A 16759-nucleotide genomic window follows, 5' to 3' on the forward strand; every position below is an offset into this window, starting at 1 on the left:
CACTAGCTGTTCATTTACTTTTACGTCAAATTTTGCTACCGCTTTTGTACACCTTCCTAAACCGCCTGAAAATACGCCTGGGAAATTCTCTTTTAACTCCCTCTTAAGTTTTTCTGCCTCCACATTCGAATCCTCAACCTTTTGGCAAAATGAGCTTAATGGCAGATCGCATAGTCTAAACTTTTCGAACAGATCAGTTCCAAAGAGGTTGTTTGATTTTCGCATGACAAAATTCTTGCTTTTTCGACCCTGTTCTGGAAAAAAATATTCGTAAATTCTCCTTCGGAAGTAATTTTTTCGCCACTGATGCTTCTCGCCGTTTTTTTGTGATTTAATCATCATGGGTCTCCCAAGCCTCTTTCATGTCTGTACATTAATAATGGAAATGTCAGACCCACTATCAAGCTGTAGCCTTACTTTCTTTTTAAACATTTTGACCTGTACATATTTCTGGATATTTTGTTCCTCAGGTTCAATTTTCGTAAGTTTAAGTGATGTCTTTCTACCAGATTTTTTTCTACAATGCGATGCTTTATGCCTTTTCTGGTGACAGTTGTCACATTGTGTGAATTTGTAGGGACACTCATTGTACCAATGTTTATTTCCACACCTCCAACATGGTCCAGGTGGATCTTTTCCCTGTTTCTTTCTGTAGTTATTTTTTGAAATCGAATTTTTCTTTTGATGGATCTTTTTAATATGCGACACTCCACTTTCCTCTATGTTACGACTGTATTGTTCAATGCAATAAACCGTTCACAGTCTTCCCCTAAGTTTTGTAGTTTTAAATTCGGTTCGTTTTCGAGTTTATTTAAAACACAACGTCTGATTTCAGCGTCTTTATTTAAGACCAGCCCTTGCACAAGTATTAAACATTTAAAATTATCTGCTGATAATGCTTCCAGCTTAAAATCATCGCAATGCTTGTTCACTATACTTGCATAAGTAGTGCAGTCGCCTTCCTCTCTTCTAGCAACATTCATACATTTATATCGCCTATGGAAAAGAGACGTTTTTGCAGAAAACAGTTCTGTAAGTAGCGTAACTGTTTCTTGGAAGCTCAACTCACTGGTCTTTTTTAGGAGAATAAAATTTACGAACTTTATATGCTCGGCTGTTCCAAATTTCCTTTGCAAAAGCCTAACTTTTTTCGTGTCTGACCAGGTACCACAATCCGATATAAAAATATCCTCATATCGTCTATAGTACTGGACGAAAGTGACATCGTCTTCTGGATTATAATTGAAATTTTCAATAACGGCCCACACAGCTGTTTGAAAAAATGCGTTATGATTATCGTCTGCGTTAGTTAACTATGTCGCCTCCAGAATTTTTCTTTGTTCCTCCTGTGTTTTTGTCAATATTTCCTTGAAGCGTTTCTGTTGTTGAAGCATTTTTTTCTTCAAATGCTTGTTTGAATCTCTCTTCTCTTTCTACTTGTTGTTGAATTTTCTGCTTTTGCAACGCAAGATTTTGCTCTGCCTGGAAGTGGAACAATTCCAACAGTGAATCTTTGAATTTCGCATCCATCATACGAATTCAGTTTACAATTTATGCTTATATTAAAGAAATATTCCTTAGTAAAAAAACAAAACAAAAAAAAACAAAGAAGTTTTCTTTCCCAATTCTTTTGTTTGAAGAACAACAGTTTAGCAGTCCTTTTGTAACTTAATTTGTTGAACGCTATATTTCTAGTCTTACTAGAAACAATCCAGCGAAATAACATTTGCACGTGTTTTTACGTAGCAAAAATAAAATTCATCATTAAAATATCCGACAAATTCGTATGGGAAACTTCTATTTTTTTTTTCAAATCCCAGATTTTATCAAAATAACAATAAGCTTACACGGTATTTGCTAGTTGGTTTTGGACTTTGCAGAAGAAAATTCTTACCGTAGGAAAAATGGCTTCTGGTGAAAACAAAAATCCTTTTTCCCTTTCTAAAACACTTGGTAAGTGTGTTCAATTATTTAATAATTGACAACATTCACGTTTTTCGCTGTAGATTTTGGTCACAAGTTTTTTCCCCGTTGCCAAATTAATATAGTAGTAATTAATTCGCTGTTAATCCTTGCGTATCCAAATATCTGTCGAAATGACGAAGGTGTTCTGCTGTAAAGATTTTACGAATCTTTATTTCATTCACTTTTGGTGATTCTCTGCAGTGATGGGCGTTTCGATCCCTTGTCACCAATCTGTTGTGTCGTGGAACAAGTGAAAATAAGAACAATCAAGTCGAGGTTCGGTTAAGGAACAAGTTTATTAACACTAATTGTAGCAGAATTAGCAGTAACCAAAATGAGAAATAGAGAGCTTACCTCGGATACGTCTGTTTTGGGCTGAGCGAAAGAGAGAGTTCCAAGATGGCGTCCATGGCCTTTTATTAGCGTTTACCCAATCAATGAATCATGTCTGCTCTCGCGCGATTATGCAAATATGCCGTTTCCGGCCACTGGAAAGGAGAGGGAGCGTTCTGCAGATTGTGTGTAGGTGATTCTGGCGAGTAGATTGTGCTTGTTACGACCCACGTGTCTGCGAGAAGCGAGTTTTTTGTCCCGTCTGTTTTTAGTTGTATTTTTTTTTGTTTGTTTTGCCTACTACATTTTTGTTTCAAGCTATTTCGGCCCGACTATGGCGAAGGTGCGGATAAGCAGCGATATTATCAAGCCATTCTCTGGCGAGGGAGACGTTGTAGCGTGGCTGAAAAAAGTGAGACTTGTTGCACAACTTCAGCAGGTGGATGATGTAGCGAGTCTGCTACCTTTATATCTGGAAGGTGATGCACTGGCCCTCTACATGGAAAAAGAGAAATAGACCAGATTGAGGCCTGATTAAAGGAGGCATTTACCGACGACTCGTTTGCAGCATACAGAAAAATAACTATGGTTAGATGGGCTGGCGAACGTGTGGATGTTTACGCCAACAAAATCAGGCAGTTGGTTGGATTGGCCGGATTCACAGGAGATGGCTTCGAGAGACTCACAAAATTGACTTTCGTCACTGGGTTCCCTGACGCTATCTCAATTGCTCTTCAACAGGTGCCGAACATCAAAGTCCTGACCATGGGGGAACTAATGTCGAGAGCAAGAATTTTGTTGACGACTGGGGAACACAATCAGGACGTGGTTGTGGCCACACACTCACCCAACAACCACAGGGCCCAGAATATTCCTGTTAGTGTGACCTGTTTCAAGTGCAATACGAAAGGCCACTTTGCAAAGGACTGTCGAAAACGTGGAACGCGGTGTTACCGTTGCGGTGAGAGTGGACACTGGGCTCGGAATTGCTCGGGAAACGAGCACGGGGAGGACGCATAAGCGCCAGTCTCCTTCCCCACCAAAATGCGAGCATGATGCTCCCGGTGATAAGCATCCACATTGATGGGACGCGATGTTTGGCGCTTATTCATGCAGGATGCTCTAGGACTATTTTACATGCAGACCGGTGTCGGTCTTGGAGAAAAACGAATGTAGATGTCAAAACGATTGGTGGAATGTCCCATGCGTGCTGCGGTTTTGGAGTGGTCTCTGTGTCCACTGACGAAGGTGTGTCTGCTAGAATCGATGTGTTGGTGGTGCGTGGCAAACTGCTGGGGTTTGACTTACTTCTAGGGATCGACGCCATAAAAGCTCTGAGCAGTGTCGTTGTCAACCCTACAGGATCAGTGCGGCTGGGCGACAGGAAAAATATTAAATGCGCAGCCATTTCTATTAATGAACCAGATTTCAGCGCCACTTTTGATCATCAAAACCGAACGTGGACCGCATCGTGGAAGTGGTCTGAGGACCACCCCCCTAAAAGACTACACAATCGAGTGTCAGAATACCCAGTGCCGGCAGAAATCCGTGAAGAATACACGCAGGAGCTCTGCACCTGGATAGATAATAGTTGGCTCATGCCGTACCCAGAGAATAAATTGGGAACTCCCAAAGGCCTAATTCTCCTGATGGCTGTGATGCAGCAGAACAAAGCCAAAGTGCGCCCGGTAATGGACTACCGGGAGCTAAATCATTACGTAGACGCATTTACGGTCAACGCAGATGTTTGTGCGGCTAAGCTGCGCGAATGGAGACAAAAAGGTGCTAACGTGTCTCTACTGGACCTCAGGAGAGCATACCTACAAGTCCGGGTCCATGAGACACTGTGGCCATACCAGACTATGGAAATCGATGGGAAAAAATATTGCCTGACCCGTCTGGGGTTCGGTTTGAATGTGGCTCCCCTGATCATGAGAGCAATTGTCAGCGAAGTATTGTCTCAGGAAGAAGTTGTAAGCCGCGCAGCATCTGCTTACATCGATGACATTTTTGTCAACGAGGACATGGTGCCCGCGACCCATGTAAGAGAACACCTAGCACAGTTCGGGTTGGAGTGCAAGATCCCGGAGCGGTTGAAGGACGGTGCACGGGTGCTGGGATTGGCGGTCTGGATGGAACACAGTGAACTATGGTGGAAGCGAGAAATGCAATTCCAGAGGCTCCCAGCATTGTTATGCGACGAACAATGTTTTCCCTGTGTGGTCGACTTGTCGGGCACTTTCCGGTGTGCGGTTGGCTTCGTGTGGCTTGTGGAATACTTAGAAGGAGAGTAAGTTCGGTAACGAAGGGCTGGGATGATGAAGCAAGGGACGCCGTACTACATCGTATGATGTTCGAAACCTTGGAATCTGTGCAGCAGAATGATCTGGTCCGGGGAAATTGGTGTGTGGATGGCAAAGAGCTGAATGTATGGGTCGATGCTAGCTCCCTAGCAATTGGTGCAGCCTTGGAGATGCGCGAAACTGTGTTGGAGGATGCATGTTGGCTGCGACCTGAAGGTGCGCGACTTGACACACAAAAAATAAACAGCCTCTTAATCACCTGCTAACGCAAGCGTCACTGTAACGTCCAATGACAACAACACCAACAACCTTCTCACTCGACCTGCCTTTTATACCACTATCTCAATCCCTCTTCTTGCGTATGCACCTGTAGATTCCTGACAACCTCGAGACTTCTGCTTATAAAAACCCAAGTTTTGTTGTCGTGCATGCCTATACAAGGCACAAACACGTGGGCGTTTGTTTTGTTGGTAAGTACTACATTATTTTGTACTTTTTATCATGTTTCTTAAGTATTTGAAATTGTCTATTGTAGTGTTTTGATGATGAGTTTTCGGCAAAGGTTTTAGCTAGTGTGTTAGCAATATCTTTTTTATCAGTTATTTTCTGTTTATTTGTGAGAAGGTGTTTGATTGGATTCGGATTATATTTTCCAGTTATTTTCCTAATCATTTCCCAGACGGTTTTGGGTTTAGTGGTGATGTTCATTTTGTTGACAAATTGTTGCCAGCAGGGTCTTTTGCATTCTTTAATTGTTCGAGTTTTAGCTCTTTGATGTTTGTATTCTATTAACTTGTTGGTTGTGGGTTGTTTTTTAAATTTTATTAAGGCTGCCTTTCTCTGTCTAATGGCCGTTTTACATTTTGAATTGACCCATGGTTTGCTTTTGGGTATGAATTTTTTGGCTATTGTTATAAGTACTTCCGTGAATTCTTCTATTGTTTGGATTTGATGTTCTGTTAATTTTAGTAAACAAAGTTCTTTAAATTCGGCCCAGTTGGCTTTGTTTGTGCTCCAACTGGGTATTTGGTTTTGGATGGAGTTACTGTAATTGATTATAATAGGGAAGTGATCACTTCCACAGGGTTCTCTGGAAGTGCTCCATGTATAATCCAAGAAGATTGATGGATCACACATAGTAAGATCAATGGCACTAGTTGATCCGTTTGTTGGATTTAAGTATGTGGGATTTTTTTGATTGAGAAGGCATAATTTATTTTTGTTAATTAATTGTTCAATTTTGTTTCCTTTTGAGTTTGTGACTTCACATCCCTATAGCCAGTTAAAGTCTCCTAGGAGGATGAACGGTGAAGGTATTTGTTTTATTAAATTTTCTAGTTCATTTTCATTTATTGGTTCATGAGGAGGGAGGTATATTGAGCAGATTGTGATTGTTTTGTGACTCGAGTTGTAATTACTTTGAGATTTGTTTTGACAGAGAAATTGCTTTGAGGTATGTTATTCCTTACAAGAATTGAGATGCCTCCATTAGCACGAAGGCCTGTGTTATGGAAATAGTTGTATTGTTCATAGCTTGGTGTTTTGAAATGGTTATTGTTTTGTAGGAAGGTTTCTTGTAAGCAGACAATAGTTGGGTTGAAGAGTGAGATAAGTATAAGAAGTTCATTATAGTTAGATCTTATTCCACAACAATTCTATTGGATAATTTGTTGTGTTTTATTTCTATCCATGAGGTTGTTTAGTTTTCCTCTATTTCCATCTCTTTAGAAGTAGAGGATTTATCTTTTGTTGGAGTTTGTGTCTTTGGCGAAGTGTTTTGCTGGGGTTTTCTTTTTTTTGTTTGGATCTGGACGTCGTTCTGGATCTTGCTTGAGATGTTGCTGTTTTGACTTCTTGTTCACTTTTCCCTCTTCATTACTTGTGTTTTTGTTTTTTTTATCTAGGGTGTTTTCGGTTTTCATTTTTTCTAGAATTTGGAATCTATTTTGAGTGTCTATTTTTTGGTTTTCTTCTTTTCTGGAACATTCTTTATTTGCTGTTTTATTATTGCTTATGTTTTTATTAATTTCTGGTGGTTGTTTTGTTGGTTTCTGTGATAATTTTCTTAATGGTTCTGTTGTGGATGGAATATTCTTTGTTTGGATTTGTTATTACTATTTTGTTTCCTAGATTTGAGTATTTTTCTTTTAGGCTATTTTGAAATTCTGTCCATTCTTTAATGTTTTATGTAATCAGTTTGTTTATCAGTATTTCATTGTTGATCATGTATTTCATTATGTTGACATGGTTTAGTTGTCTTTTTTGTTGTCTCAGCATATGTGTTGTCTTTCATGTACGTCTCAACTATTTTTCTGGCTTCTGGAAAGGTTGTGTTTTTTTTGTACTTTACTTCTATAATTTCTCTTTCTTTTTATATGTTTTGCATATTTTAGAGAAGACCGAGTGATCTTCTTTGCAGTTAGCGCATTTCACCTCATTTATGCATTTTTCTTTGGTGTGGTCAGGCCCTTTGTTGCCGCATTTTCCGCATATTTTTTATTCCTTTACAGGCTTCTTTATGATGTCCATATTTTTGGCAATGGAGCTGGGATATATTGGTCTACTTCTATATTTAAGTAGCCAAATTTTATTTCTTTAGGTATTGTTGGTTTGTTAAACGTTTATATGTATGTGTTGGTGGTTATTATTTTATTGTTTCTTTTTATGTTTATGCGGATGTGGTTGATTACTCCTTGTTTTTCTAATTCGGTTTTTATTTCTTCTTCAGTTGCTAGCGATAGTTCATGACTTCAGACTACTCCTTTTGAAGTGTTTAGTGTTTCATGGGGAAAGACTTTGCACTTGTACTCATGGAAGTTCTTCATTTTGAGTAGAGAATAGATCTCTAAGATTGGTTATTTCAACTAGAAGACTTCAATCTTGTTTTTTTTTATCATTTTTGGTTTACTTTTTGTGGATAATGTCTTTTCTATTAGAAAAGGTGATGAATTTCCAATTTTTTTATTTTCAATTAATTCAATGACCAAGAATCGTGGGAAGTTTCCTTCGTCTATAGTTGGAACGGTTTTTCTAGTTTTTAATTGTTGTTTTTCATCTAAGCTTGAGAGGTCAGAGGAATGGTTTCTTTTAAGGGTTTTGAGGGGTTGCATTTGTTTTTATCAGCCACAGATTTTGGGATTTATTTTTCATCAACCACGCTCCCTACCCACCTCTGAGTCCAAAATTGGGGCATAGTAAGGGGGAAACCCATTCGCCTTGACCATGTCGGGGCTACGTGGAGAATATACTCTTTTGGTAAGGAGTTCTCAAACACTATATTTTCTGTTCAATATGTCCTCAAAAATACATTTATTCAGATGGAGTGTTGAGTTCTGATCTTTCCAATTGATTGACCCTTGCCACCGCCTTCTAGCACTTACTTGGTTTGCTATTTTTTGTAGTGGGGGAAGAAAAATAAAAAAAAAATTTTTTTAAAAAAGATGGGAGTACCTTTAAGTTTCGTTCTTTCTTGTGGTAGTTGGTACTTTGGGTGTAAGTGCTAGGGCTTGGCATGACTGGCCGATTGGTCGGATCGGGCCTCTCCGACCGCCCGTCTAGCCGAAGTATGGGCGAAAGTAATGTGTTGAAGTGCCTAGACTTTTATGCACCCAGGTTTAGGTTAGCTCAATCACCAGGATCACGTCCTAAGGCATTACGAGTAGCAACCCACGGCTAACTGGTTGCCCCATTGAGGGATTTTTAACCTCTGCAGAGGGGCAGTCGGCTAATTCTAGTGCCTACCAACAGGGAAAATAAAAAAAGGGAGGGAAAGAGGGGGGGGCCGACGCGGTTGGGTATTAGGGAAGGAAAAGGGAAGGAGAGGGGAAGGGGGTTGTTGTTTTTGTTTTTGTAGAACATAAAGTTTTATGAAGAATACAAAACATAAACAGAAAATCGATGTAAGTGAATTTCGTCTCAGGAAGCCAATAGACAGCCTGATCTGGTAGCATCAGAACCAGTTCCGGGGTTTCATGCTTATTATTCATATTTATTGTTTAATGTGTTAATAAGACTATCGGAAATTGTTTATTATGTGAAGAACAGTTATGTTTATGTGCGTGTGTCCAATTAAACTCAAAGCTTGAAAAGATATTTAGATTAATACCCCGGAATACGGCATTTATCCGTTCCGGGGCTTGATACGTTTTATTCATATTTATTGTTTAAGGTGTTAATAAGACTATCGGAAATTGTTTGTTGTATAAAGAACATAATGTTTCTGTGCATGTGTCCAATTAAACTCAAAGCTTGAAAAGATATTTAGATTAATACCCCGGAATACGGCATTTATCCGTTCCGGGGCTTGATACGTTTTATTCATATTTATTGTTTAAGGTGTTAATAAGACTATCGGAAATTGTTTGTTGTATAAAGAACATAATGTTTCTGTGCATGTGTCCAATTAAACTCAAAGCTTGAAAAGATATTTAGATTAATACCCCGGAATACGGCATTTATCCGTTCCGGGGCTTGATACGTTTTATTCATATTTATTGTTTAAGGTGTTAATAAGACTATCGGAAATTGTTTATTATGTGAAGAACAGTTATGTTTATGTGCGTGTGTCCAATTAAACTCAAAGCTTGAAAAGATATTTAGATTAATACCCCGGAATACGGCATTTATCCGTTCCGGGGCTTGATACGTTTTATTCATATTTATTGTTTAAGGTGTTAATAAGACTATCGGAAATTGTTTGTTGTATAAAGAACATAATGTTTCTGTGCATGTGTCCAATTAAACTCAAAGCTTGAAAAGATATTTAGATTAATACCCCGGAATACGGCATTTATCCGTTCCAGGGCTTGATACGTTTTATTCATATTTATTGTTTAAGGTGTTAATAAGACTATCGGAAATTGTTTGTTGTATAAAGAACATAATGTTTCTGTGCATGTGTCCAATTAAACTCAAAGCTTGAAAAGATATTTAGATTAATACCCCGGAATACGGCATTTATCCGTTCCGGGGCTTGATACGTTTTATTCATATTTATTGTTTAAGGTGTTAATAAGACTATCGGAAATTGTTTGTTGTATAAAGAACATAATGTTTCTGTGCATGTGTCCAATTAAACTCAAAGCTTGAAAAGATATTTAGATTAATACCCCGGAATACGGCATTTATCCGTTCCAGGGCTTGATACGTTTTATTCATATTTATTGTTTAAGGTGTTAATAAGACTATCGGAAATTGTTTGTTGTATAAAGAACATAATGTTTCTGTGCATGTGTCCAATTAAACTCAAAGCTTGAAAAGATATTTAGATTAATACCCCGGAATACGGCATTTATCCGTTCCGGGGCTTGATACGTTTTATTCATATTTATTGTTTAAGGTGTTAATAAGACTATCGGAAATTGTTTATAATGTGAAGAACAGTTATGTTTATGTGCGTGTGTCCAATTAAACTCAAAGCTTGAAAAGATATTTAGATTAATACCCCGGAATACGGCATTTATCCGTTCCGGGGCTTGATACGTTTTATTCATATTTATTGTTTAAGGTGTTAATAAGACTATCGGAAATTGTTTATTATGTGAAGAACAGTTATGTTTATGTGCGTGTGTCCAATTAAACTCAAAGCTTGAAAAGATATTAAGATTAATACCCCGGAATACGGCATTTATCCGTTCCGGGGCTTGATACGTTTTATTCATATTTATTGTTTAAGGTGTTAATAAGACTATCGGAAATTGTTTGTTGTATAAAGAACATAATGTTTCTGTGCATGTGTCCAATTAAACTCAAAGCTTGAAAAGATATTTAGATTAATACCCCGGAATACGGCATTTATCCGTTCCGGGGCTTGATACGTTTTATTCATATTTATTGTTTAAGGTGTTAATAAGACTATCGGAAATTGTTTGTTGTATAAAGAACATAATGTTTCTGTGCATGTGTCCAATTAAACTCAAAGCTTGAAAAGATATTTAGATTAATACCCCGGAATACGGCATTTATCCGTTCCGGGGCTTGATACGTTTTATTCATATTTATTGTTTAAGGTGTTAATAAGACTATCGGAAATTGTTTGTTGTATAAAGAACATAATGTTTCTGTGCATGTGTCCAATTAAACTCAAAGCTTGAAAAGATATTTAGATTAATACCCCGGAATACGGCATTTATCCGTTCCGGGGCTTGATACGTTTTATTCATATTTATTGTTTAAGGTGTTAATAAGACTATCGGAAATTGTTTGTTGTATAAAGAACATAATGTTTCTGTGCATGTGTCCAATTAAACTCAAAGCTTGAAAAGATATTTAGATTAATACCCCGGAATACGGCATTTATCCGTTCCGGGGCTTGATACGTTTTATTCATATTTATTGTTTAAGGTGTTAATAAGACTATCGGAAATTGTTTATTATGTGAAGAACATAATGTTTCTGTGCATGTATACACATTCAAACTCAGAAACTGCAAAAGATATTTCGATTCCATATGCCTGCAAGTTATTTTCATTAAAACCAGTTCTACCACGGAATACGGCATAAACCAGTTCCGGGTTTTGATACTTACCATTCATATTTATTGTTTAAGGGTTTTATAAGATTATCGGAAATTATTGTTTATTAAATATATTATAGTTGTATTTCTGTGCATGTGTCCAACTCAAACTCAGAAATTGCAAAAAATATTTCGATTCCATATTAACACAACTATTTTAGTAAAAATAGAATCCCGGAATACGGCATTTACTTTCCCTCGACAATAGCGCAGCAAGGACAACAAGCTTCACTTCTAGATCTGTTTCTGATCACAGTTACCGATGATTGTGTAACGAATGCCCACAGCCCACTCGAGAACGCCGATCATGCAGTGATAATGGTCGAAATCGCCCTAAACTCTAACTGAAGCCAAAAATCGAAGAGCCACTACTCAAAACGAGATATTATAAAAAGGCTGACTGGGAAGCCATCAGGGATCTCCTCAGAGACGCCCCATGGCGAAATATCTTTTCACTTCCTGCCGAACAGTGCGCCAAGGAGACCACTGAATGGTTCAAAACGGCAATTGAAGCACACGTTCCTGCATGGAAATTTTATAGCAAGCCCCACTCTACTCAATGGTTTACTTTTACTTGCGCAGCGGCCATTGCACAAAGGCAGCATGCATACCACAGATTTAACCGACATAAATCCAGTTCAAACAGACAGAAGTATATAGAAGCCAGAAGTAACTGTAAGAAAGAAATAGCAACAGCTAAGAGAGAATTTACTGAAACCACCAAAAAACGTATCGAAGCACAGAAATTAGGAACCCGTGACTTCTGGAAAATCTACAACAGTGTAGTAAATAATGGGGCAATCAACTATTGCCCCACTATCCAATAATCATAAGCTTGTTTGCTCAGCAACTGAGAAGGCTAACATGCTTGCCAGTCGGTTTGCCTCCAACTCCACATTGGACCCTGCTAACCACTCCCTCCCTGACTTTCCTTTGCGGACAGACGATACACTAGATGATCTGAAAATCACCCCTTCCCAGGTGGATGCTATCATAAAAAATCTTGACACTTCAAAAGCATGTGGCCTTGATGTCATCCCAGCTGTGCTATTAAACAAAATGCTCCGCCCAAGTAGCTCCAGTTCTATAACAAATGCTCTAATGAATCTTGTTCTCCTGCCTGCTGGAAAACTGCTTCTGTAGTACCAGTTTTCAAGAATTCTGACGAAAGAACCGACCCAGTAAATTTCCGCCTCATTATCCTCCTCCCACTTTTTGCCAAAATATTTGAGTCCATAATTAACCAGGCTCTGGTCCATCCTCTTATGGATGCTAAACTTCTGACCCACCCAACAATATGGATTTAGGCAGGCCCGTTCCACAGCAGACATCCTAACTGTAATCTCTGAACGTATATACCATTCACTAGACAAAGCAAGGGAGGGTAGAGCGGTAGCTCTAGATATATTTAAGGCTTTTGACAGGGTATGGCATGAAGGTCTTCTCAGGAAAATCAGATCATACGGTATCACTGGAAAAATACTTAACATAATTAAATCCTTCTTAGATAAGAGAAAAATCCAGGTTGTCCTCGACGGTCATACATCTAAACAATATGATATAAATGATGGAGTGCCTCAGGGGTCTATCCTTGGACCTTTATTATTCCTAATATTCATAAATGACCTCCCTGGCAAAATTGTCTTTGAGATAGGCATATATGCTGATGACACCACGCTCTATAACAGACACGACAGGAAAACAAATGAACACATATCTAAAGAAATGCAGAAGAACTAGAGGATGACCTCCGATCTGTAGTGGAATGGGAACAAAAATGGATAGTCACATTCAATGTTGCCAAGACTAAACCCGTTTCCTCCAATAATTACAAGAAACCTTCTCTACCCATAATAGCAATGGCCAAAGACTATCTGAAAGTACATCTTTTAAACTCCTCGGCCTGTGCCTTGTTTGGGGTGAAAATGTTTTTTCACACGTTCCGGGGTTTGATACTTATTATTCATAATTATTTTTTAAGGTGTTAATAAGATTATCTGGAATTATTTGTTTAATGAAGAACAGTTTTATTTCTGTGTGTGTGTCCAACTAAAACTCAGAAACTGCAAAAGATATTTAGATTCCATATGATTCTAAGTTATTTATTTAAAAAATAGTACAGTAAAAACCCGATATATAGCATTAACCTGTTTTGGGGTTGGGATCGTAAGATGAAAGCATAATTTTGTACACTACATATTAAATATTAGTAATAAAATACAGTACAATATATAATACACATGTATATAATTAAATAACATTATAAATTACACCGTAAGGCGGGGCAAATAATGGGACCAGGGGCCGTAAAAACATCTGCCACATTATAACCTTCAAAAAACCGTATCCCAGGGCCACCGTATCCTGACGGTCTACTGTATCCATATGCAACGTGTAATCGTCCCCTTCCAAGTGACTTGTTTATTTGCTTAGAACCAATCTGTGACGCCAAACGAGGCTTAACAGAATTGCCCTCTTTTTATGAAATCCACAGTTCGATCACCTATCGTGCATTTGATAAAGAAAAAACAGTTGAATTCTTAGAGAGAATGGTTTCGAAATACTTACTTGTTGTCGATATTTTAATCACTTTACTCAGAATTAAAGAAAATTAAGTATTACTACAGATTCCCAGCGAGTAACTGTGTGTAGCGAAAGTACCTGTCTATGTTGTATTGTCACTGTTACTCTTACCCCTGAAGCAGCACAAGGTATGTCAGAATTTTGAGGGAATTTTTGACACCCCTAACACAAACCTGCGAATAACATAAAAAACTCTTAATTTCTCTTTTTAAAGTGGGTTGTTTGTTTCTTTTATGGAATATACTTCCAAAAGAAACTATTAAAGTTGTTTAAAAAATAATAGAAATATTATTTTTTATTAAAAAAAAAAAACAGTGTTTACAAAGTGCCTGCACGCGTTCATGCAGCCATTTTGTTTACGTAATGAAATCAATTGAATTTTACGAGTTAAATTTTTTTCAATTTTTTCACTTTAAAAATCTATCAAAATTTTTCTATTGGTTCAATTTTTACGATATTTTCAGCTTTAATATGAAATTTTATGCTCTTTTCAATAAACCTAATATAATATTCTAGACAAGGGTTTATTTTTAACCCCCCCCCATTTTGAAACATCTATTAAAATGAAAATAATTCATTTTCTTACCTCAAATTTATATATAAAAGAATTGAACATAAAAGATCAATAAATTTTTTTGAAAGTGAAATCTTATCTTGTTATATTGCATAGAAAGTTTCGTTTAATTACGACAATTATTTCTATTTCATTCAATGTTTTTTTCTAGATGTTAAAAAAATCACTCCATAAAGAAGGAATAAAACATATCAAATCAAAAATCATGTATTTCTTTAAGAGAATAAAAAAGACATAAAAAATCGCTGGACGGGTTTTTTATCGGCAAAAACTGATAAGTGAAATGGGACTTTTTTTTATCTACAGTGGCTCATATTTACTAACATTTGTTTATAGCCAGCAATAGAAAGAGACATTAATTCTGTCGCTTACGGGCCACCATAGTTCATAACTCTAAGAGAGACAGTTATCTTCCCTTTTCTCCATTTGAGACCAGCTGAAGTTGCGATATTTTTTAATTCTCGCTTAAAAAAGTATTTTATTTAAAAAGGACATGGAATATAAAGTATAAATATGGATAAATTCTTAACAATGAAGAATGGAAGTACCCATTTAATAGTATATTTTTTTAAGTAAGTGATTTTTTGGAATGTATATATATTCATTATTATCGAAGTAAGTTAAAATTTCTTGATTTTCTTTAAATCTGTTTTTAAAGAAAACCGATTTAAAAACCAAATATTTAATAATTTGCTATCAACCCCCTTTTTTTTAATTTGTTCTTTGCTCCTTTAATTGAAAAACAAATTTGGGTTTGAATTATATTTTTCAAGTAGTTATAAGCTTCGAAAGATAGGAGGTCGAATTATTTACTTTTTTATCGAGCATTTTTAATGGCGTTTTCTGACACTGCTAAAGCAGCACTCATCATAGGTAGGTTGAACCGGCTTCCTCCAAAAGAGAAAGTTTCATGAGAATATCAAATTCACAAGCGATCTCCAGTTGCATATATATCCTAGTCAGAGAGATGACGTCGTTAGATTCTTTTAGAGAGGTGTCGACGTCCTCCTACTACATAGAGAGCTTGGTATTGACCAGGTTTAGGGTTGGTGATTTAATTATAACCATTTTTTTTTACAAGGTGGTCACCACTTATCAAGGCCCGGAAGCCACTCGGGGATAAGGGTTATTGCATGTACAGTACGTTAGTTATACCGTAGCTGGAAATCTTGTCAAGTAGGTTCTTATGCCATACCTTATCGAAGGCTTTTGATATGTCAAGAGCAATTGCCCTAGAGAGGAAGCCTTTGTCGAGAGATTCACTAATCCTATGGCCATTTTTTCAAAGAGATCAAATACAGTTTCCTTTAAATTAAAAATAAATAAATAAATCAATACAATTATCTCACCAGTGGCGTAGCTACAGTAAGTGTCACCCCTGGGCGGTCCACTGAAATGTCAACCCCCCACCTTAATGACTTCGATTCATCTTATATTGAATGAATATCTTTAGTAAAATTTTCATACATGCTCAAACATTTGTCCGTTGTCGATACTTTAATCGCTTTATTACTAAAAATTTAAAAAATTATTACTACAGATTCCCAGCAAGTATCTGAAGGTTTGATATTTTGCTTATATACATGTTACATTATTTTTATTGTTATTTTACAGCATAAATTAATAATAAAATGAAAATTGTATTTGTAGTTTTTACTGCATATCATTTTGTTACAGAATTCGGAATTTGGAAGACTCGCGTGTTTAAAATATTTAGATCATGATGAGGTCGCTGTGTAAGTCTAACACAAACTCATCCTCAGTTGATATTGGGTGACATCGTATGAGTGACAAATTTATGTTCAACTTATATAATGAACTCTGGTTGTGATTTTATCATCTAAAACAATTGTTGCTGAATCAAGTGTTCCGAAATGTGCTCACCTGTGGAATGTGTGTAGACGATATTCGGCGTAGAATTTTGTTAAAAAAACATCTACATATGTAAAATTGCTAGGCGGGATTGGTTTTCATTTTATTTATATTTTACACAATTTCTCTTCGGAACTTACGTGAATACGTAAATGTAACCGTTCAACTTTGTTTGGTGAAACATTAAGTTCAATGTTTTTTTAGAAAATACTAACAAGCCAGAAAATACTAGCACCCCCCCCCCGGCGTAAAATACGCTTGATTATGATATTTTATTTATGCAGAATCAATTCCCCTATTAATTATTATACTGTACTCAACATATAGTAGTTATTTCAAAAATGAAGACAAAAAATGACTTAGATGCCACTAACTAGAATCGAAACCAAAACTTTTAGCGCCTAAGCCTTAGTACTGTTTGAGCTATCGTCAGACAAATAAGAAATAAAAATGAACCGATTTTAATGTATAAGTCTATATTTGCGCATGCGCACAGGAGAACTTTGTTGACTTCTGCCTACAAAGTTCCAGTTTTTTTTTTTTTTCGATTTTGAACCCTTAGCCTGCTATTTTATCGGTTAAAAACACAAATCGAATTTGTTCCACAAGTCCAAA

Source organism: Euprymna scolopes, chromosome 5, assembly GCF_053919585.1.
Source record: "Euprymna scolopes isolate OS-2025 chromosome 5, ASM5391958v1, whole genome shotgun sequence".
Taxonomy (NCBI): domain Eukaryota; kingdom Metazoa; phylum Mollusca; class Cephalopoda; order Sepiida; family Sepiolidae; genus Euprymna; species Euprymna scolopes.